General features: G+C 36.9%; 1 protein-coding gene across 5 annotated transcripts in view; it reads right to left on the reverse strand.

Annotated features, from left to right (window-relative positions):
* Positions 1-24,826, reverse strand: part of TFDP2 (transcription factor Dp-2) — a 167,411-nt gene that overhangs the window by 98,293 nt on the left and 44,292 nt on the right. The gene's annotated exons all lie outside the window — the stretch shown is intronic.

Here is a 24,826-nt window from a genome sequence, read left to right on the forward strand (position 1 = left end):
AAGTATGGTGTGTTACTGTCATAAAGACAGATATTTAAATCAATGGAACAAAATAGGACCTAGAAATAGACCCTCAACTATGTATCAGCTGATATTTGACAAAGCAATTCTATGGGGAAGGATAATCTTTTCAATAAATGATGCTATAATGATTGGTTATTTGTATGTAAGAAAGATATACCTCACCCCTCACCTCAATCCATATGTAAAAATTTAATTCAAAACTTACCCCAAGCTTAAATTCAAGAGCCAAAACTATAAAACTCCAAGAAAAAAATATAAGCAAAAACCTTAGTAATCTTGGCTTAGACAAAGATTTCTTAAAGAGGACATAAAGAAGAACAAACTATTTTTTAAATTGACAAACTGCACATGAAAATAGGAAAGATGGGCAATTCCCTGGCAGTCCAGTGGTTAGGACCCGGCACTGTCACTGCAGGGGGCCTCGGTTCAATCCATGGTTGGGGAACTAAGATCCTAAGAGCTGCACGGTGCAACCAAAAAAAAAAAAAATTTTTTTAATAAAATAAAGAAAATAGAATAGGTATTTGCTCTTCAAAATTTAATGTTAAGAAAATTAAAAGGCAAGCTACAGGTTGGGAGAAAATACTTGCAAAATATATATCTGATAAAGGACTTGTATCCAGAATAAGACAAACAAACCAATTTAAACATGGGCAAAAAAATTTGAACTGTTATTTCAAAGGAGATATGCTGATGGCAAATAAGCATGCACAACATCATTACTCACCGGGGAAATACAAATTAAAACCACACTGAGATATCATATAAACCCACTAGAACAGCTAACATGAAAAATGACTGTATCAAGTGCTGGCAAGGATGCAAGGCAACTAGAACTCTCACACATTGCTGATGGGATGACTGATTTGTACAGACACTCTGGGAAATATTTTGGTGATTTCTTATAAAGTTAAATATACACGTACCATTGACCCAGCAATTCTACTCATAACGAAAACTTATGTCAACACGTAAGTTTGCATTTGAATGTTAATCACAGCAGCCTTATTCATAATAGTCGACAACTGGAAACAACGCAAATGTTCATCAACTCATGGATGGATAAACAAGTTGTGGTACATCCATACAATGGAACAAAAGAGAACTGACACACAACACAAATAAATCTCAAAAGCATTATCCTAAGTATTGATACAAGAATCTAGACACAAATGATATTAATAAAATATATTAAAATATTCTATATGGCTAAAAATAATTCTGATTTTCAGTAGTCGTTTTTTTGGTTACATGAATCATTGGCACTTACCATCTTCTGTTATTTAACTTATGTCCCCTTAAATCAACTATAAACCCTTCTGCCATAGGGGTTACTGCGTATCTCTGTACAGCACTTCACAATATTAAAAATAATACCACATATTTGTCCACCAATCCACTGGCTGCATAATTCTCATTTAATAAAACAAGTGGAATGTACTATGCATACCATAATGCATTCAGGATACCTGGATTCAAATCCCAGTTGACTACGTGGGTGACCTGTGGTAAGTCATTTGATCTATATGAAACTAAGTTTCCTTATTCATTAAACTGAACAGCATTGGGGTAAAGTGGGGAAAGACAGAGTTGGGGATTTGGGGTGGGTACAACCAGCAATCCTAATGTATGTGAGGCCAATAAGGACGGTTAAACCTCTTGAGAAGCAAAGGGCCAAAAGTTACACTTGAACTTGATTTTTCAGAAGAACCACAGTCTGAGAAAGTGGGATCTCATGAGCCTTCTTATATTTTGGCTTTTAAGCAGGAGATATCACAAAAGTCACCACGGGGCAGAAAAATAAGCATAGTAAACATCCATTTTCGATCCTTCAATGTAGTTTCCTTCCATCACTGGGAACAGGATTCAACAAGCACTACATATAGGGAAAATTAGCGATTTTAGACTGATATAAAACAAGTTAGCTTCACTCTACTGATATGTTGTTGCCATAGTAAACCATCTCAGTAAGAGAAATCACAGGATCAAATATTTTGTATATGTGTTTGGCTGAGAATTTACAGTTGGTAGAATTATGAATGTCTATAAATCAAAAGCCAAAGTCACTCAAAGAATTACAATATGGCGAGGCTGAGAGGCTTCATTAGGGTTTTGCTGTGTACCTACCATGTGCCCAAAACATGTGCAAGGTCACATGTGTACCATTTAATCTTCACAATTGCCCTTATCAGGTATCAGCTAGCTGTTTCAGAGATGAGAAAATTGACATTCCGGAACACAATTTAGTAACTTGCCCATTAGTATGTGACATTAGTGTGGCAAGGCTAGGATTCAAACTCAGAGCTTTTGATTCCATGTCCTTACCACTACTTAAAGCCTATTACCACTATATAAAAGCCCAGCTTCCAATGACTGAAACTAGCACATTTCCTAGAAAATAGTAGGCTTAGTAATTTTTAGTTTTTTTCTAAGGGAGACAGGAGGCAGCTATGATCCAAGATAGTCAGGAAACAGGTTATTACCTCCAGCTATCAGAAGGGGAAACTAAAGTTTATATATAAAGTGATAAAGCAAGTTTTTGAATCTTGGAATTCCCTGCCTTTTCTCTGCACTAGTATTACTTGGACATTCATCATGATAATGATGATGGTGAAGAGGAGAAAAAGATGGAGGAGGAGAAAAAGTACATCGAATTACAAGGCCAAGTATCTTCCTTCTTTGAATAGCCTACGCATATTTACTGAGTACCTATAAAGGTCAAACACAGCACTTGGCACTGGGGAAATATCGGTGAATAAATAAACAAGACACAGTTCCTACCCAAGGGAACTTTCACCCTAGTAGGAAGATACCGACAACTAAATATATAATTAAAATATAGTGTGGGGCTTCCCTGGTGGCGCAGTGGTTGAGAGTCCGCCTGCCGATGCAGGGGACATGGGTTTGTGCCCCAGTCCGGGAAGATCCCACTTGCCGCGGAGCGGCTGGGCCCGTGAGCCATGGCCGCCGAGCCTGCGCGTCTGGAGCCTGTGCTCTGCAACGGGAGAGGCCACAGCAGTGAGAGGCCCGTGTACTGCAAAAATATATATGTAGTGTGGATGCAAAGACAGGTCAGCACAGGGTGCCACAGGAGCACAGATGAGACAAATTAAACCCAGAGAGGCCAGAAGTAGGGCTCCAAGACATCCAGTTAAATGTGAATTTCAAATAAACAATGAATACGTTTCTAGAGTATGCCCCTAATATTGTCCTGTGTTTTTATTTGCTATATCCGGCAACCCTAGGTGGGGATGATGTTTAGAAAAGTGTCTTAGAGAAAATGATACCCAAGATGGAAACTGAATTATCAGTATTACTTATCCCCAACAAATTTGGGGACCCCCATGTGGCGAGGATCTGAAAGCCCCTGACAACAGCCAGGGAAGAACTGAGGGCCCATGCCAAAAGTCACATAAGTGAGCCATCTTAGAAGCAGATGTTCCAGACATAGTCCAGCGCTCAGATGATGACAGCCCTGGCCCAGGGCTTGATTACAATACACTAGAGACCCTGAGGCAGAATCACCCAGCTAAGCCACTCCTGGCCCTCAGAAACTGTGTGGGATAATAAATGTTTGTTGTTAGCTGTTAGGTTTCAGGGTAATTTGTTATGCAGCAACAGAAATGCTCTGCCCATCACAGGAGTTCTGCATCCTGTAAGAATGGGACTATGCTAGTACTCCATTGTGCTCAATCGTGGCTGAGAGCAGCCACAAGCAGTGTGGGTGGCCTCAACAAGAATGAGGTAGTGGATCCAGAGGGGCCACAGCTGCCACTGTCAGTCAGTTACGCCTCCCTTCAAGCAGGAGATCTGAATGGTGTATTTCCACAGCCTCCACGGGATAACAAAGTTTGTTAAGGACAGCCTATCCCTTCTGAAACAAAATACTTTTAAAAGATCTTTCTAAAATTACAAAATAAAAAATATTTCTCTGAGATCAGCTTAATCACTTCAGGGAATTGTGTGAAAATAGAAACACAAGCAAAATAAGAGAAAAAATTAGCAGAGCTAAGAATGGCAAAGCTATTTCATGTACGTTAAGAATGGAAACTGCTCTGCAACCAAGAAAATAAGTTTGTTCCTGGGTGGGTTGTTTTGACTCTCCCATCCAGAAAGGAATTTCTGAAACTTAAGGATAATGTGTAACTGAAGAGCTGTGAACTGTGGTTAATCAACTAATCCAGAATTGCTAAGAGTACCTGTTGAAACAATTTGAGTATTATGAATTCCATAAATTATTTAATTCCAATAGATTAAGTTTAAGTGATTGCATTCTAATTATCTAATATGAATAGAAAAATCTCAGAGAAAGACATTTCCCTCCTTTTCCAAAAATACAGGATGAGTTGGAAGGGAGTAGGTAATAACAGTAAAACTAAATGTGGCTGCAGGGAGATGCTAGAAGCTTTCTTTGATCACAGGCCCCAGACTCAGCCCCCTTGGCTTTATATAATAAGGTTTTCTATCCAAACCATCTCAGAGGTCATATGCTATTATGACACATTATTCCCCAGGCCAGTTCAACACCAACTGAGCTTAGTATGAGTTAATGCTGGAATCCTTTAAAGTCTGTGTTCCAGATATACCAGATGTTACTTTTCTCCTCATGGTTTGCAAAACAGTCACAATTATCTTAACAAGATCCCCAAATAAAATTTCATAGAAACTGAGATAAGGATACTGCCTTAAAAAGCTTACCTCTCCAGGATAGTACACTTCACTGATTTAAATAAAGCCTGATCTAACCTATGTTTTCTAGAAATTGCTATGTGAATTATTAATATTTTTAAGTAAACTTTTAATTTTTATTTATTTATTTTATTGAAGTTAGTTGATTTACAATATTATATTAGTTTCATGTATAAGCTGACAAGTTTTAAAATATCCAGTTCATTTAACAATTACCTTGGGATACTAATCCAAGAGAGAACACAGTGACGTAAACAAAATCTAGACTATCTTTGAATTTGAGTATCTGATATTACAGAATAAAGCAACAGTTACTTAGATATTTTTATACAAAATTAAGTAGCAGTTTTATATATTTGCTTTGATCAATTATATAAAATTGAAACACACATTAAACAAAGCACTGAAGTTTCAGGCCTAAGCCCTGTGCATTTTCTTTGTAGCCACTCTAACACATATGGTTAAGATTTTCCAATGACTGTATCCAATGTTTCTCAACAACTGGGTTGGTTCATAGTGAGGTTTAAAGATCTGGAACCTAAAACCAAGGAAAGCTTTAAAAACTGGCAGCAAATAACAATTTCTAGAGGATTAGCTGTCTTTTCTAACTAAATAATACACTATAAAATTTTGTGATCCAAAGTAGAAGAGAGTTGAGGAAAAAACATTCAACACAAAGCTCTTTAATATCATCTAGGATAACAGATGCTGGTCAGACAGTTTCACTGTTCCTGATCTCTCTGCCTCTAGCTTTCTTTCCTTGTATTTGGAACTTCTTTTATTTTCCTTCTCTTAAAGCATTATTTCCCCTAGTTCTCTTTGTTCATAAGTAGCCAATATATACTGTAGAATTTACTTCACTGATACACCTTAACTAATATTATGATAACACTAACCTTGTTTTTTATTTTAATGGGAATTTGAATAGATTCTCCCAAAATTTGAACTAAAAAAAAAAAAAAAATCACTAAAATGTGTAATATCTCCAGTGATTTCACGATTTTACCTTTCTCTCCTCTGACTTGTCTATGGGGTTATCTTGAGAAAAAGTTCCACTTTAAAAAATTCCACTAATAGCAATTTTCTCTTACTCATTTCAAATACCTGTTTTTAAATTAAACATACAAAATTTGAGGGGAGTGGACAAGTGGAAACGCCAACAAAACCTGAGAAGAGAAAAACTTGATAGTGGAATTTTGTCTTTGTTTCATCCACTCAACAGATAGATGTTAAGCCCCTGCGAGTCACTTACCTAGCACTGTGCACTTACGTGCTGTGCACTTACCTAGCAAAGTCCTACTTTGTCTCAAGAGCCTGCCACTACAATATAATTTTAAAATACCAATGAGGCTAATAAGATTATACATGTATAACTTACATATTATAAACATAAACTGGATTTTTTTTTTTTACTGGAGAATTTGAATTATTTTGTGCTTTCCACCTTGTTCTAAAGACTCAGCCAATAGGAGGAAGGGAATAAATTCTGAGAACTATACTTTTAGAGTTCGGAATAAGGGTACCAGTGGATAAAACAGAAAGAAAATCAAGATGATAAGAACATTTCAAAGTTATCAAAGCTCTGAAAGTAATACAAAAATCTGTGTAGTCTGCAGAAATACAAAGCATCCTAAGAGACCACTACAAGCAACTCTATGCCAATAAAATGGACAACCTGGAAAAAATGGACAAATTCTTAGAAAGGTATAACCCTCCAAGACTGAACCAGGAAGAAATAGAAAATATGAACAGACCAATCACAAGTAATGAAATTGAAACTGTGATTAAAAATCTTCCAAAAACCAAAAGTCCAGGACCAGATGGCTTCACAGGTGAATTTTATCAAACATTTAGAGAAGAGCTAACACACATCCTTCTCAAACGCTTCCAAAAAACTGCAGACGAAGGAACACTCCCAAACTCATTCTATGAGGCCACTATCACCCTGATACCAAAACCAAAGACACTACAAAAAAAGAGAATTACAGACCAATATCACTCATGAATATAGGTGCAAAAACCCTCAACAAAATACTAGCAAACAGAATCCAACAGCACATTAAAAGGATCATACACCATGATCAACTGGGATTTATCCCAGGGATGCAAGGATTCTTCAATATGCGCAAATCAATCAATGTGATACACCATATTAACAAATTGAACAATAAAAACCATATGATCATCTCAATAGATGCAGAAAAAGCTTCTGACAAAATTCAACACCCATTTATGATAAAAACTCTCCCAAAAGTGGGTACAGAGGGAACCTACCTCAACATAATAAATGCCATATATGACAAACCCACAGCCAACATCATTCTCAATGGTGAAAAACTGAAAGCATTTCCTCTAAGGTCAGGAACAAGACAAGGATGTCCACTCTCACCACTATTATTCAACATAGTTCTGGAAGTCCTAGCCACAGCAATCAGAGAAGAAAAAGAAATAAAACGAATACAAATCGGAAAAGAAGAAGTAAAACTGTCACTTTGCAGATGACATGATACTATATATAGAGAATCCTAAAGATGCCACCAGAAAACTACTAGAGCTAATCAATGAATTTGGTAAAGTAGCAGGATACAAAATTAATGCACAGGGGCTTCCCTGGTGGTGCAGTGGTTGAGAGTCCGCCTGCTGATGCAGGGGACACAGGTTCGTGCCCCAGTCCGGGAAGATCCCACATGCCGCGGAGCGCCTAGGCCCGTAAGCCATGGCCTCTGAGCCTGCACGTCCGGAGCCTGTGCTCCGCAATGGGAGAGGCCACAACAGTGAAAGACCGCGTACCGCAAAAAAAAAAGAAAAAGAAAATTAATGCACAGAAATCTCTTGCATTCCTATACACTAATGATGAAAAAATCTGAAAGAGAAATTAAGGAAACACTCCCATTTACCACTGCAACAAAAAGAATAAAATATCTAGGAATAAACGTACCTAGGGAGACAAAAGACCTGTATGCAGAAAACTGTAAGACACTGATGAAAGAAATTAAAGATGATACAAACAGATGGAGAGATATACCATGTTCTTGCATTGGAAGAATCAATATTGTGAAAATGACTATACTACCCAAAGTAATCTACAGATTCAATGCAATCCCTATCAAATTACCAATGGCATTTTTTACAGACCTAGAACAAAAAAATCTTAAAGTTTGTATGGAGACACAAAAGTCCCCGAATAGCCAAACCAGTCCTGAGGGAAAAAAACAACAGCCGGAAGAATCAGACTCCCTGACTTCAGGCTATACTACAAAGCTACAGTAATCAAGACAATACAGTACTGGCACAAAAACAGAAATACAGATCAATGGAACAGGATAGAAAGCTCAGAGATAAACCCACGCACCTATGGTCAACTAATCTATGACAAAGAGGCAAGGATATACAATGGAGAAAAGACAGTCTCTTCAATAAGTGGTGCTGGGAAAACTGGACAGCTGCATGTAAAAGAATGAAATTAGAACACTCCCTAACACCATACACAGAAATAAACTCAAAATGGATTTGAGACCTAAATGTAAGACCGGACACTATAAAACTCTTAGAGGAAAACATAGGAAGAACACTCTTTGACATAAATCACAGCAAGATCTTTTTTGATCCACCTCCTAGAGTAACAGAAATTAAAACAAAAACAAACAAATGGGACCTAATGAAACTTAAAAGCTTTTGCAAAGCAAACTACAAACAAGATGAAAAGACAACCCTCAGAATGGGAGAAAATATTTGTCAAGGAATCAACGGACAAAGGATTAATCTCCAAAATATATAAACAGCTCATGCAGCTCAATATTAAAAGAACGACCCAATCCAAAAATGGGCAGATGACCTAAATAGACATTTCTCCAAAGACATACAGATGGCCAAGAAGCACATGAAAAGCTGCTCAACATCACTAACTATTAGAGAAATGCAAATCAAAACTACAATGAAGTATCACCTCACACCATTTAGAATGGGCATCATCAGAAAATCTACAAACAACAAATGCTGGAGAGGGTGTGGAGAAAAGGGAACCCCCTTGCCCTGTTGGTGGGAATGTAAATTGATAGAGCCACTATGGAGAACAGTATGGAGGTTCCTGAAAAAACTAAAAATAGAATTACCATATGACCCAGCAATCCCACTACTGGGCATATACCCTGAGTAAACCATAATTCAGAAAGACACATGCACCCCAATGTTCACTGCAGCAGTATTTACAATAGCTGGGTCATGGAAGCAACATAAATACTCATCAACAGACAAATGGATAAAGAAGATGAGGTACATATATACAATGGAATATTACTCAGCCATAAAAAGGAATGAAATTGGGTCATTTGTAGAGACGTGGATGAATCTAGAGACTGTCATACAGAGTGAAGTAAGTCAGAAAGAGAAAAACAAATATCGTACATTAACGCATATATGTGGAACCTAGAAAAATTGTACAGATGAACTGGTTTGCAGGGCAGAAATTGAGACACAGATGTAGAGAACAAACATATGGACACCAAGGGGGGAAAGCAGCTGAAGGGGTGATGAATTGGGAGACTGGGATTGACATTTATATACTAATATGTATAAAATGGATAACTAGTAAGAACCTGCTGTATAAGAAAATAAATAAAATTAAATTTAAAAAAATTTTTTTATATCTGTGTAGTGCTTTAAAAGTATTGAGTCTAGTAATGTTCCTGATTACAACTGCCAAACGCCTATCAACTTATCTGTCTTTGCCAAAAAAATTTAAACTCATTCTACTGAAGAATTTGATTATGAGAACATAACTTCAATTATAATATAAGGTAATAGGAAAATAAAATTCAATTACGTAAATACACTTGACAGACTCGGTATTTTAAAATTATATTGTGAGATCACTAGTTGTAATATCCCCAAACTGAAAACTACCCAGATGCCCAATTGCATTAGAATGAATAAATAAATTATGGTTTAGTTACACAGTGGAATATTATATAGCAATGAGAAAAGATCAACTACAACTACATACAATATGGATGAATCTCACAAACATGCTGAGCAAGAAAAGCAAGTCACAAAGAATAAATGCTGTATGATTCCATATGTAAAGCCCCAAAACAGACAAAAATAGTCTATCCTGTTAGAGGTCAAGACAGCACTTAGCCTTCAAGGGGAGCACAAAGCATGCTTCTGGGATGCTGGTATTTTGCTTCTAGTTTCGAGTGCTGGTTTGTGAAATTTCACTGAACTGTACACCTATATTTGTACTTTTCTCTATATATTTCAACTAAAACTTGATAACTTGATATATACACATATACATATGTAAATATACGACATGAATATTTTCATTATAAAAGTAAATACCCCATTCTGGATACATTACAAAATGCAGAAAATATATAGTACCAATCAATCATAATCTCATATTCTAAAAGATACCTGTAACTTGATGTATTTCCTCATTTTTCTATAAATGTCACATAGTTAAGAACATAGAATACATACAATTTTACTTAAATGTGAGGTTAAATTATATCAAAACATACCTACGTAAAATAATTATGTGTATTAAGCATTTTCTATTTTCAAAACGTGTTCCTTCATAAGCAAAATACGACTACAAATTTAGCTATCATATACATACAAACAAAATTTACTTTAAAATCACCTAGTAATATACTTCTGTGTGTGAGCTACTTTTTTGCTATTTACAAACAATGCTATGATAAATACCTGTCTTTGTCTATATTAATTATAAGTCAAATTTTACTTCCTTAGGAGAGATACCTAGAGATAGAATTACAAGAGCCAATGTTCTTGCATTAAAATTAGCAAAAGATAAAATACTGCTATAACATGAGGACAGAGGTTTGAAAAAGCAACAAAATGGATGGCCTATCCTTTCTTCACTTGTCTTTTCTTTTAGAAGTGCTCCTTAGGCAGTAGAGTCCTTTCGTAAAGCAAAATCTGTGGTTTGAATGTCTAAGACGTGAGGCTTGATGATACCGCAGTAGTAGACACATAGAAGGTACTGGAAAAAGTTTTCTGAATTGAGTGAAAAATCTTAGGCAGAAAAGTCAGTCTGATTCTACCTTTTGCTTAATCCCCACTTCTTCTACATACCCTTAGAGGAGTAATTCTCCAAGTGTGGTCCAGGGCTAGCAATATCAGCTTCACCTAGGAACTTGTTAGAAATATGAATTCTCAGACCCCACCCCAGACCTACTGAATCAGAAACTCTGGAGTCAATCTTTATGAGATGCCCTCCAGGTGATTCTGTTGCTTGCTAAAATTTAAGAACTACTGGACTAAAGCACTCTAAACCTCCAGGCATACTAAGAAAACATCACCTTTATTAATCAGGGAATGGAAAAAAAATAAATAATTTTTAGAAACTATTATTCTAATTGCTACTTTGCTCATCTGAGAGACTAAGGGCCTTCATGTTAGATAAATGTTTTCATCTTCTGTTCCACTTCTTTTAGATTTGTGATTTACATGTCTGCAGTGTCAGTCATGCTACTCGTCACACTTTAATGGGTCCCAAATGGACTCACTAAAGGGGATGTAAAGGATGTCACTGAAGAAAGGGATGACAAAACAGGTCCTAGCTTATTCTGAGATATGCAAAAAATTGGATTTAATTAGTTTCACAGGCAGAAAATGAAGGAAGTAATTTGTATTACCAGTAAATCCTGATAGCAATTTCCTTTTACTTCAAAATACAGCTTGTAATTAAATGTATTCAGGCTGGTCTTTTTCAATAATTTAACCAGCAACTTGCAGACATTTTCTACATAATTGATACAATGATAAGGAAAGGCTCAAATATCAAAGGAACAATGAAGGAAGTAAAGGAGAAGAGAATTAATATTTTATTGGGCACCCACTACATGCTAAGCATTATGCATAAAGCTTTACACATGAGAGTTAAATGAGAAAATATAATCCCTCCAAGGTAGGTATTACAATCACCAAAGCACAAATGTGAAAATCAGAAGAGAGATTTAGTATATTTCCGATGTTATCAATTGTAGATCTAGTAAATAGCAAAGCTGAAATTTGAAGCTCTGCTTCACTGATTCCAAAACCTGACCCTTTTCAAATATATCAAACTTACTTTACAACATGAAGCAAAATACAATGTGTTTTCATTAGAATGAATAAAAAACTCCTAAAGAAATATAGTTAGTAAAATTTTACCAACTTTTAATAGTTTTCCTATTTAGTATTTTTTAAAGACACAGCTACCATTTTTATTTACTATGTAATTTATAAAGCAGAGGAGAAACCAGGGTAAATTCAGAAGAGGCAATTTAATCTTTCCTAAATAACATGTGCAATTTAAATTGCCAAAACACTGTTGGCAACAAAGCTGTTAAACAATTTTAAGGCATGATTTTTGATATTTTGCTTTTAGATTTGGTAACTCATGCAAATTTTATGTTGGTCATAAACAAGATAAATTTAAATGAGGAAATTCAAAAAAAGAAAACATTTAAGAAGTTGATCTTAGAACTAAATTCCAATTGACAATCAAAATTATCATCTTCCCTTAGTGCTGTGGGTTTGAAATTAACCAGTACCAATAGTTGTTACCAATAGTAAGCAAGATGGCTAGCTAAGTTAAAGGTGTGGAAAAGTTTCCTTCTAGAAGACAGTGAGCCATATAGGAATAGGAAATAAAAACAGGCAGTTAGATCAACTCCATTTTCCAACTACCTAGCAAATAAGAAATCACATAAAGAAGGACCTTTTAACATCAACAGTATTCTACTCTGCCAACTAAGTTACAAGCTGATTCACTGAAAATGAATTTTGAAATACTACAGAAACAAGACTGCAGATATCCTTTCCTCCAAAAAGAATAATATCCATTTATCATCCTTTCATAAGAAATAGTGACTCGTTATTTCAAGATTTAAAAATAGGTATCATCATGTCAAGCTCTATAATAAAGCAATTTATATTAACTATCAGAATAGAGAATAAAAATGTATATTAAAAAATGGGGAGGGCTTCCCTGGTGGCGCAGTGGTTGGGAGTCCGCCTGCCGATGCAGGGGACACAGGTTCGTGCCCCGGTTTGGGAAGATCCCATGTGCCGCGGAGCGGCTGGGTCCGTGAGCCATGGCCGTTGAGCCTGTGCGTCCGGAGCCTGTGCTCCACGACGGGAGAGGCCACAACGGTGAGAGGCCCACATACTGCAAAAAAAAAAAAAAGAGGGGGGAACCCATTTTATTTGGTCTCAGGTACAACATACTGTGTTATCAAAATTATTTATAAATCTACAACATGCAATCAAAACACAGAACAAAGTTATGTAATGCTACCTAACCACAATATACATTGTGAAAGCAGTTAACAGGAAGATAAAAGATGTAGTAAGCACAGTCTATTTAAAAACATTTAATTTTTCCTTTATTTTTTGTTTTAAATCAGGAACTTAACTTTTATTCTAAAAGATAATTCTTATTTAATTTTAGTATTTAATTATGTAGTATGGTAAACTAAACATGATTATTTAAATAAACTTATCTTGTAGATAAACACAAGAGAAAAAAAGATCAGAAAAATCAAAAGAGAAAAAGATCAGATGGCACCGGTCCTACAGGAAAGCAAGCTACTGGATTGAACAGGTCGATAAACTACTTGTAGAATGTGTTACTCTATTATCAGATCATTAAGATATTTTTAAATATCCTGAAACAAATTCAGATTCAAAGGCAAAGCCAGAACCCTTCACTGTGTTTATTAAAATACAATCTCTCAGTAAGCCTCACACAGCAAGAGAGGCCCAACTTACCCTAACATGACCGCAGATTTAGAAGCCTGCCAAAGAATTTTCATAGAAAAAGCAACCAAATGTCGCTTATACTACTGTTCAAAGAAATATAAAATAAAAACAAAGCTTACTAGATATTTGAGGACTTAAATTTGTTAAGTAAATTTTTAAATGGGGCAAACCATTAGCAGCCTTTTTTAATGAAACATATAACTCCAAAATATACAAGCTTCTCTCTTCTTAAGATTTTGAGGACTGAAATAATCTCTAACACAGTTCCTTACCTTTCACCTTTCCAGGTCCTTTTAAGCTTCTTTCATCAAGAAAGGTAAGTTCTCACATTTCCTTCTTAGCAGACATGCATTCATATGGCCCCTATAAGGAGCCATTCCAGCAACACTTTTGGGGAAAACTCTGAATTCCTTCTCTTCCTACTGCCTTACCCACAAAATGCTTTCTTTTATTTCTGTTTCCAGGCTGTGAAGATCTTTTAAAAAAACGTTACAAAACCTGAACAATTGGTTCCACTATAAACGTATGTACTCTGCCTAACCTCAACTGGTTCCCTGCTGTTACACAGGGATTCCAGAATCATCCTAGATTATAAGGGATTAAAAATAGTACAAACAGGCTCTAATCAACAATACTCTCCAAATGGAGAACTCATAAGCTCCTCTCAAAATTAAGTGGTGTTAGGCTTCCCTGGTGGTACAGTGGTTAAGAAACCCACCTGCCAATGCAGGGGACACAGGTTCAAGCCCTGTCTGGGAAGATCGTACATGCCACAGAGCAGCTAAGCCGTGTGCCACAACTACTGAGCCTGTGTGCCACAACTACTGAGCTCACATGCCACAACTACTGAAGCTTGCACGCCTAGAATCCGTGCTCTGCAACAAGAGAAGCCTCCACAATAAGAAGCCCGCACACCGCAACGAAGAGTAGCCCCTGCTTACTGCAACTAGATAAAGCCCACGCACAGCAACGAAGACCCACGCAGCCAAAAAATAATTAAGTTTTTAAAAAATTAAGTGCTGTTTATGCAAGGAATCCAAAGTTTTTGTGACATGTAAAATCAATCAATGTAGCTCACCATATTCATGGGCTAAAATTACTCTCACCATATATAACCACTGCGATAGGTGCAGAAAAAAAACATTTACCAAAATCCACCATTCATTATCAAAACACTCAGAAAACTTAGAAGGGAAACTTACTCAACCAGTTGCAGGGTGGCTATGAAAATTCTACCAGCTAACATCATACCTAATAATAAAAGACTTAATACTTTCCTCCTAAGATCAAGAACAAGGCAAGGATTTCTGTTCTCTCCATTTCTACTCAACCTTGAACTGCAAGTCCTAATCAGTGACGTTAGGAAAGAAAAAGAAATACAAATTGGAAAGGAAAAGTTAAACTTTTTATTTACAGATGACGTGAGAGTATATAAGGGAAATCCTAAAAAATCCACAAAAGAATTACTAGAAATAAGTTTCACAAGGGAGCAGGCTACAAAAAATACAAAAACCAACTGTGTGTCTACATACTCGCAAAGAACAACTGGATATTGAAATTAAAAATACCATTTACAGGGACCTCCCCGGCAGTCCAGTGGTTAAGACTCCACACTTCCACTGCAGGGGGCACATGTTTGCTCCCTGGTCAGGGAACTAAGACCTTACATCCCACATGCCACGCAGCGTGGCCAAAAAAAGAAAAGAAGAAAAAAGGACACCACCAATAACAAAAATATCATCTACAAAAAAAAAAAAAAAAAATCCTGGAACTAATACATGATTATAGCAAGGTTGCAGGATACGAGGTTAATAAATAAAAGTCAACTGCTTTCTTATATACCAACAATGAATAACTGGAGTTTGAAACTACGAACACAAGGCCATCTCCATTAGCACCAAAAAATGAAATACTTAAGGATATATCCAATAAATATGTATAAGATCTATATGTGGAAAACTACCAAATTGTGATGAAAGAAATCAGAGATCTAATTAATGGAGAGAGAAGTCCACGTTTATGCATAGAAGAATTAATATTGTTAAGATGTCAGTTATTCCCACTGACGTACAGAGTCAATGCAATCTCAATCAAAATCCCAGCAAGTTATTTTGTAGATATCAACAAACTGACTCTAAAGTTTACACGGAGAGGCAAAAGACCAGAATAACCAACACAATATTGAAGAAGAAGAGTTGGAGGACTGATACCACCCAACCTCAAGACTCACAGCCATCAAGGCAGCGTGGTATGCAGCAAAAAAATAAGAAAATAGATCAGTGGAATAGAATAGAGAGCCAGGAAAAGACCTACACAAATACTTTCAACTAGACTTTGACAAAGGAGCAAAGGCAATTCAATGAAGAAAGGGACAGTCTTTTCAACAAATGAGGATGAAACAACAGACATCCACATGCAGAAAAAAAAAAAAAGAATTAGATACATAATTTACATCTGTCACAAAATTACTCAAAATGAATCACAGACCTAAATGTAAACTGTAAAACTCCTAGAAGAAAAATAAGAGAAAAATCTAACTGACCTTCAGTGTGGTAATGACTTTATAGATAAAACACCAAAAAGTGTGATTCATGAAAAAAAAAAATGAGGCTTTAATGTTAGACTTCATTAAGATGAAAACTTCTCCGTGAAAGATACTGTTTCTCTAACTCCAGATGAGAAATGTCAAGCCTTTGTTGTATTCTTACAAAGAAATGTGATACGTGTGCTTGTTATGTCACTGCTTTTAAACAAATGGTTATTCGGCACATTGTCCTGCACTTTTCTTTTGTTAATAATGTGTCTTTGTAGATCATTCCATACTTGTACATAGCTTTCTCACTCCCAATTTTACATCTGCATAGAACCCCATTATATGTACTGAACATAATCTATTTAGCCAGATCTTACTGATGGATTTACACTGTTGCCTATATTTTGCTATTACATACAATACTACAAAGATAAATGTTATTTCCCAAATTTATAAAACATATCAGTAGAATACATTCCCAAAACTGGGACCACTTGGTCAAAGGAAATGTGAATGTTAAATTAATAAATACTGTGAAATTGCTTCCCATAAAGGTTATGCTCCCACCAGCAGTATAAGAGAGCACATTACCCTACACCCTTGACAACAGTGTTTTATCAAACTTCTTAATACTCGCCAGCCTTATAGAGTGAAAAATGGTACTCGAGTGTAATTTTAAATTATGTATGGTTTGTGAATGAGGTAGAGTGCCTTTTTATCTGTGTTAAGAACCATTAATATTTTTCGGTGAACTGTTTATTCATAAGTTTTGCCCATTTCCTAAAAATTGGATTGTTGGGTAGATTGTTCCTTTCATCACAATACAATATTTCTCTTTGTCCCTTTAATAGCTTGAGGCTGTTAGTATATTTATTTAGTATCAATATTGTTTTGCTCATGGTACATCTTTGGCCATTTTTTTGTTTTTAATCTTCCTTAGATTCAATACTTGTGAATATATTTTTAGTTCCAAAACAACTTTTTTGGTGTTCCAACTGTATCCTCTTGAGAGTTCCATTCTTCTTTCTTCCTGTCATGCTCTCTCTTACCTTTCCATTAGTTCTGCCTCCATAGGAGGAATCTGATTATCCAGGGATATTCCCTCTTTTGAGTTGCTGCATTCCTTTTAGTAGGTTGTCATTTCCATAGCTGTAGGCTACTGCAATCTCTTGGACAGTGCGGAACTGGCAGTGAGTAAAAGATACACATATTTTCAATCTGATGTGCAAGCAATGAAGGAGCTGGCAAGGTGGCACTGCTAGCTCTGCTGAGGACATAAGGGAGCAAGAGGAGGATACACGGCAGGGCTCATCTACCTGCAGAGACACAAGCAATTCAGCCCACAGCAGCTGCCTGAGAAAACGCATACAGCTTACAGGCAAATATGGCCTCTTTCACATGCCAGAACCACCCAAAGATATAGCCCAAGTAACAGCATGTACCTCTCAGATAATGAAGGAATCCCTGACTTCAACAAAGGTTCCGCTGGGCTTTCAACACTAGAGATAATGAAGCCCTGAGTTACACTATCTTTTTCTTTCATTTTAAAAAATAATACAGGGCTTCCCTGGTGGTGCAGTGGTTAAGAATCTGTTTGCCAATGCAGGGGACATGGTTTCGATCCCTGGTCCGGGAAGATCCCACATGCCGCGGAGGAACTAAGCCCATGCGCCACAACTACTGAGCCTGCGCTCTAGAGCCCGTGAGCCACAACTACTGAGCCCATGAGCCACAACTACTGAAGCCCACACATCTAGAGCCCATGTTCCGCAATAAGAGAAGTCACCACGATGAGAAGCCCACACACCGCCATGAAGAGTAGACCCCGCTCGCCTCAACTAGAGAAAGCCCATGCGCAGCAACGAAGACCCAACACAGCCAGAAATAAATAAATTTATAATAAAGTAAAATAAAATAAAAAATAATACAAATTACATGATTTATGACAAGGATATACGAATACTCAACTGCTTTCGAATCCTCTGCTACTCGCCTGGTTATGGCGGAATAAAATCATCTTCAGGCTTGTCCTTATTTTAATTAATTATGTAACTTTTAGACCTCCAACTCTTAGATAGATGCCCTAAGACAAAAAGCTCAGAAACCTTCCTCACTGAATACCTTAACACTTTGTTTCAAAAAGCATTCAAGGCAAGTTCCTTCTTTATACATTTCTCAAAGGTTAGATAAATGAATATTTGCATTAAAAGTCTGGAAATGCTACGGCAAAACAAGCTCTTGCAGTTCAATATGTACTTAGTATGCAAAAGGGAAGGGAGGGGAGGGATAAATTAGGAGTTTGGGGTTAGCAGATACAAACTACTATATATAAAATAGATAAACAACAAGGTCCTACTGTATAGCACAGGGAACTATATTCAATATCTTGTAATAACCTATAATGGAAAATAATATGAAAAAGAATATATTTATATGTATAACTGAATCACTTTGATGTACACCAGAAACTAACACAATGTTGTAAATTAACTATATTTCAATAAAAAAATAAACTTTTAAAAATTTACTGAATATATGTAACTGCGCTAGATGCCAAGCTAGACTCTAAAGACAAAAATATGAAAAAAGACCCTGGGCTTCCCTCGTGGTGCAATGGTTAAGAAACCGTTTGCCAGTGCAGGAGAAACAGGTTTGAGCCCTAGTCCAAGAAGATCTCACATGCTGCGGAGCAACTAAGCCCGCGAGCCACAACTACTGAGCCCACGTGCTGCAACTACTGAAGCATGTGCTCCTAGAGCCCGTACTCAGCAACAAGAGCCCGTGCTCACCATAACAAAGAGAAGCCCCCACTTGCCACAACTGGAGAAAGCCCACACACGGCAACTGAAGACCCAATGCAGCCAAAAATAAAATAAATAAATAAATTTATATATATATATAAAAAAAGACCCAGTCCTTAAAGAGCTCAGAGTCTAGTAAAAAAAAAAAAAAAAAAAAAAAAGGACAATCTTGTAAAGAAACACAATATAATGTGATAAGGACAATCACAAAGTATCTACAGGGTCCAAAGGTTAACACAAAGGAGGCTCAGTAACAAGGAGGTACAGAGGAATTCGTGCTCAGCTAGATTTTAAAGCGTAAACAGGAATTTGCCCAGTGGCCAAGGGAATTACAGGTAGAAGGAAAGACACGCATTCTTTCAACAAAGTTCCAGTTTGGGACAGCTACTATGGAATAGTTACTTTGAAATATCTATTCTACAGAAACAGTGATGAATAAGATAAAAAAGTCTCTGACTTCAAGGAGTCAGGTGGGGACCAATAAGTAATCAGTAAAATTAAAGTCCAGTGTGATAAATACTGCAATTGGGATAAGTAGAGAGTATTAGAGGCTTATGGGCCAAGTGGGTGTAACATCTAAACTTAGATGCTAGGAATGAACAGAAATTAGCCAGGCGAAATGTGTATCTATCAGGAGTGAAGTGAGGATGCTGTCAGAGAGGTATGGCATTATAGGTACAGAGAAGAGAATACAGAAAGACAGAGAGAGAGAAAGAGAGAGAGAGAGAGAAAAGGGAGGGGAGGGGAGGGGAGGGGAGGGAGAAGAGGGACAGACAGACAGAGAGAATGTAGTTCAGTGTAGCAGAAGCATAAATGTCTGAGATAAGGCTAAAGATGAAAGCAAGAACCATATCATGAAGGATCTTTTAAACTGGAGTTTGGACTTTATCTTGAGGGCAATAAGGAACAAAAAATGTTTTTTTAACTTGGGAAGACTTGTTCAGATTTGTGTTTGAGAAAAAGTATGTAGCTATAGTACAGTGAATGAAATAGAAAGAAATAAAATCTCAAAGCAAGTAAAACGGCTACAGTAATCCAGGAAATAGTTTATCACAGTCTGAACTAAGATAATAGCAGTGGGATCGAGAAAGTGGGTGGGGAGAACTGAGATATGTAGCTGGAATCAGCAAGTCTTGTAAGTGATTTGACTGGGAGTAGAGAGGTCAAAAAAGGAGTCAAAGATGATGCTTCAGTTTCTGGTCTGGGCAAAGGGTGAAAGGTACTACTGTACTATCCAGTAAGATAAAGAAAAGGGAAAGTAGGTTTTGAGAGGGTGAAATAATCACTTTAATTATGGACAGACTGAGTCTGAGATGCATATAAGTTATTCAAATGAAGGTGTCCCATAAGCAGTTAAATATACAAAAACTCAAGACAAAGGTTTGGGCCGGAGGTACAGATTTGAGAATCAACCATACACAAAGTAAAAGCAGTGAGAACAGATGAAATTGCCTAGGGAAAATGTACAAGGTGAGGAAAAAAAACTAAGACAAAAACCCCATGGAGGGCTTCCCTGGTGGCGCAGCGATTGAGAGTCCGCCTGCCGATGCGGGGGACGCGGATTCGTGCCCCGGTCTGGGAAGATCCCACATGCCGCGGAGCGGCTGGGTCCGTGAGCCGTGGCCACTGAGCCTGCGCATCTGGAGTCTGTGCTCCACAACGGGAGAGGCCACAACAGGGAGAAGCCTGCGTACTGCAAAAAAACAAAACAAAACAAACAAAAAAAAACCATGGAACACTAACATTTAGAAGACAAAAGAAGAGCTAGGAGAGTAGACTGAAGGGAATGGCCAAAAAGGAAGATGAAAATATTAACAAGAGGAAAAGGAGTAAGCACTTAATGAATGCTTACTATGTGCTAGGTGTTGTACTAAGTGATTTATGTGCACTACCTCATTTAATCCTTACATACCCTATGAGCAATTTACCATTATTATCTGCATCGCTACAGATGTGGACATTTTGGCTTAGAGATCACCTTGCTCAGATTTACACATTCGGTGGAGTATAAGAAGTGCAACCAAGATTACACCCTCATCCTCCAGAGCCCTTGTCCTTAACTGCTACACTGTACTGCTTCCTGTAAGACTTAAAAAGTGTGGTATCACAGACACAAAGAAAAACAGTGATTCAAAAAGAAAGACACCACCCTAGTAACGATGAGCTCGCTTAGCACCAAGACCTTGATTTCTAACAACATTCTCTATAAAAAGGAATCAGGACTCTCTCGGAAAATGGCTGATCTGAGGAATGGGCTGGAAATATGTCAAAGGGACACAGAAAAGCAACTGAACGCTCCCAATGGCCATAGTCCTAACAATTTGAGCAAAAAAACTGAAGTAGTATTGGACTATGACCCAGACTATACACCAAATATCCATGAGTCCATACTGGTATAAAGAAAGAATTAACTAAATAAATGGAGGAGAAGAGACAAATCTAGGGTGGAAGAATTCCAAACAAATCATGTAGATATTCACAACTCAAAGAAGTGGGGCAAACTCTCCACTCCTCAAGTGTGGGCTCCACATAATGAATTCCTTCCAAAGACTATGGTATGGAAAGGGGGAAGGGGTAGAGAGTGCCTTTACAGTAGAGAAACATGACAAAAACTACATCAGCCAAGTGACCAAGGTTCACACCAATAATGATAAGTCATGTTGATACCCTTAATATGTTGTGATGAAAATGGCCCTTTATCTCTGTGGTCTTTCTCTCAAAAACCTATAACCCCAATCTAAGTATGAGAAAAACAATTAGAAAAATCCCAATTCAGGGACATTCTACAAAATACCTAACCAGTACACCTCAAAACTGTCAAGTTATTAAAAACATGGAAAGTCTGAGATACTGTCACAGCCAAAAGCAGCAAAGGATGCATGATCATGAAATGTAATGTGGTATATCCTGAATGCTCTCCTGGAACAGAAAAAGGACATTAGCTACAAACTAAGGAAGTCTGAATAAAGTATGAACTTGTATTCATTATAATGTATCAATACTGGCTCATTCATTATAAAATCTGTACTAGAATAATGTAGGATGTCAACAGTAGGGAAACCGAGTGAGGGGTTTATGAGACCTCTCTGTACTATTTCTGTGATTTCTCTATAAACCTAAAACTGTTCTAAAATTAAAAGGTTATTTTTAAAGGGTGGGGGGCACATTAACTGTGCCAAAAGCTGATAAACCGAAAACAAAAAAAAGACAAAATCAAGGGCAGTTTCAATGGATTCATGGAGTCAAAAGCCAGATTACATTGGGCAGAGAAGTGATGAAAGCTGAGAATGGGACTGTAAGTGTATAGCTTCTTTCAAGAAGTCTGATAATGATGGGGAGAACAAATGAGGGCTGGAAGGAGAGATTAAGTTGAAGAAAATGTTTTTTGTTTAAATCAAGGTATAATTCACATACCCAAAAATTCACTGATTTCCAGTATATACACAAGGTTATATATCTACAACCACTATTTCCAGAACCTTTTTATGACTTCAAAAAGAAATGGTAAAATTAAAGAAGGCTTAGACAAGTTGAATATGTTCATAAATAAGAAGACATAGCATTGTTAAGATGTCAATAAAACCAAAGTGAGTTAGAGATTCAATGCAATCTCTATCAAAAATCTAACAGCGTGGGCTTCCCTGGTGGTGCAGTGGTTAAGAATCCGCCTGCCAATGCAGGGGACACGGGTTCGAGCCCTAGTCCAGGAAGATCTCACATGCCGCGGAGCAACTAAGCCAGTGCGCCACAAATACTGAGCCTGCGCTCTAGAGCCCGTGAGCCACAACTACTGAAGCCTGTGTGCCACAACTACTGAAGCCCACACGCCTAGAGCCTGTGCTCTGCAACAAGAGAAGCCACCACAATGAGAAGCCTGTGCCCCGCAACAAAGAGTAGCCCCCACTCACTGCAACTAGAGGAAGCCCGCGTGCAGCAGCGAAGACCCAATGCAGCCAAAAGTTAATGAATGAATAAATAAAATTTTTTTTAAAATCTAACAGCCTTTTCCACAGAAATGGGAAATGTAATCTTCAAATTCATGCGGAATTGCAAGAGATCCTAAATAGCCAAAACAATCTCAAAGAAGAATAAAGTAGGAGGACTCACACTTTTTGACTTTGAAACATACTACAAAACTACAGTAATTAAAACATTATGGTATTGACATATGGACAGACATACAGACCAATGCAATAGAATAAAAAGTCCAGAAATAAATCCTCACATATATGGCGAACTGATTTTTGACAGGGGTGCTAAGACCATTCAATGGTCAAAGGACAGTCTTTTTGACAAATGGTACTGGGAAAACTGGATATCCTTATGTCAGTTTGACCCTGACTTTGTATCATATACAAAAATTAACTCAAAATGGATCAAAGACCTAAACCTAAGAGCTAAAACTTTAAAATTCATGGAAGAAAACATTGGGGAAAATTTTCATGACACTGGATTTGGCAACCACTAAATGGAAATGACACCAAAAGCACAGGCAATAGTAGAAAAAATAGATTAACTGGACTTCATCAAAACAAAGAAGTTTTGCACATCAAAGGATACTATCAAGGAAGCAAAAAGACAACCTGATGAATGGGAGAAAATTTTTGCAAATCATTTATCTCATAAGGAATTAATATCCAGAACATATAAAAACTTCTAGAACTCAACAACAAAAAACAAAAAATCCAATTCAAAAATGGGCAAAAGACTTGAGTAGACATTTCTTCAAAGAAGATATATGAATAGCAAATAAGCACATGAAAATACGTTCAATATTACTAGTCATTAGGGAAATGCAAATCAAAACCACAATAAGATATCACTTCACACCTATAATGATGGCTATAATAAGTTAAGTGTTGGCAAGAATGTGAAGAAACTGGAACCCTTGTGCACTGCTGATGGGAATGTAAAATGGTACAGCTGCTGTAAAAATCGAAATGGCAATTCCTCAAAAAATTAAAAATAATTCTGTTATTTGACCCATATGACATATGACCCAGCAATTCCACTTTTGGAATATATCCGCAAGAACTAAATCAGGGTCTCAAAAAGATATTTGTACTCCCAGTTCACAGCAGCATCACTCACAATAGCTAAAATATGGAAGCAACCCATGTGTCCACTGATGGATGAATGGATAAGCAAAATGTGGTACATACTTAAAATGGAATGGTATTCAGCCTTAAAAAGGAAGGGAATTAGGCCATATGCTACCACATGGGTGAAACTTGAGGACACTAAGCAAAATAAGCCAGTCACAAAGACAAATACTGTATAATTCTACTTATATGAGGTACATAGAGTAGTGAAAATCACAGATACAGAAAGTAGAATGGTTCTTGCCAGAGGTTTAAAGGAGGAGGAGAAAATAGGGAATTGTTGTTTAATGGGTATAGAATTTTAGTTTTGCAAGATGAAGAGTTACGGATATGAATGGTGGTGATGGTGGCACGATGTGAATGTACTTAAATGCCACCAAACTGTACACTTAAAAATGGTTGAAGTGGTAAACTTTATGTTATGTGTGTTTTACCACAATTTTTAAAAATTGGGGAAAAAATGACAAGCATCAAGGCTTCAAGTATCTCTTTCATTGCTTCATAATACATTTAAATTCTTAGAATACTTCTACAGACCATTTCTACTCTTAAGCTAGCAATTTTTATACTGAAATACAGATTTCTCTAGCCTTCTCTCCACCTTAGACATACATAGCCCACCTTAGACATAAAGCCTTTGAGGAAGCTGATGTTTCTCTCATAGCTATCTGTATTGTAATAGTAGACACTTTTGTTTTTACCTTTATATATGTATAATGGAAAAATTTAAACATATACAAAGGAAGAGAGAAAAGAATAATGAAACCCCGTATAACTATCACCCAGCTTAAACCATTAACCAACTCACAGAGAATTCTGTTTTATCTATAATTCCACTCACTTTACTCTTCTTCCCTCACTGGATTATTCTGAAGCCAATCCCAAACACCCTATCATTTCAACCA

Source organism: Phocoena sinus, chromosome 4 (assembly GCF_008692025.1).
Source record: "Phocoena sinus isolate mPhoSin1 chromosome 4, mPhoSin1.pri, whole genome shotgun sequence".
Taxonomy (NCBI): domain Eukaryota; kingdom Metazoa; phylum Chordata; class Mammalia; order Artiodactyla; family Phocoenidae; genus Phocoena; species Phocoena sinus.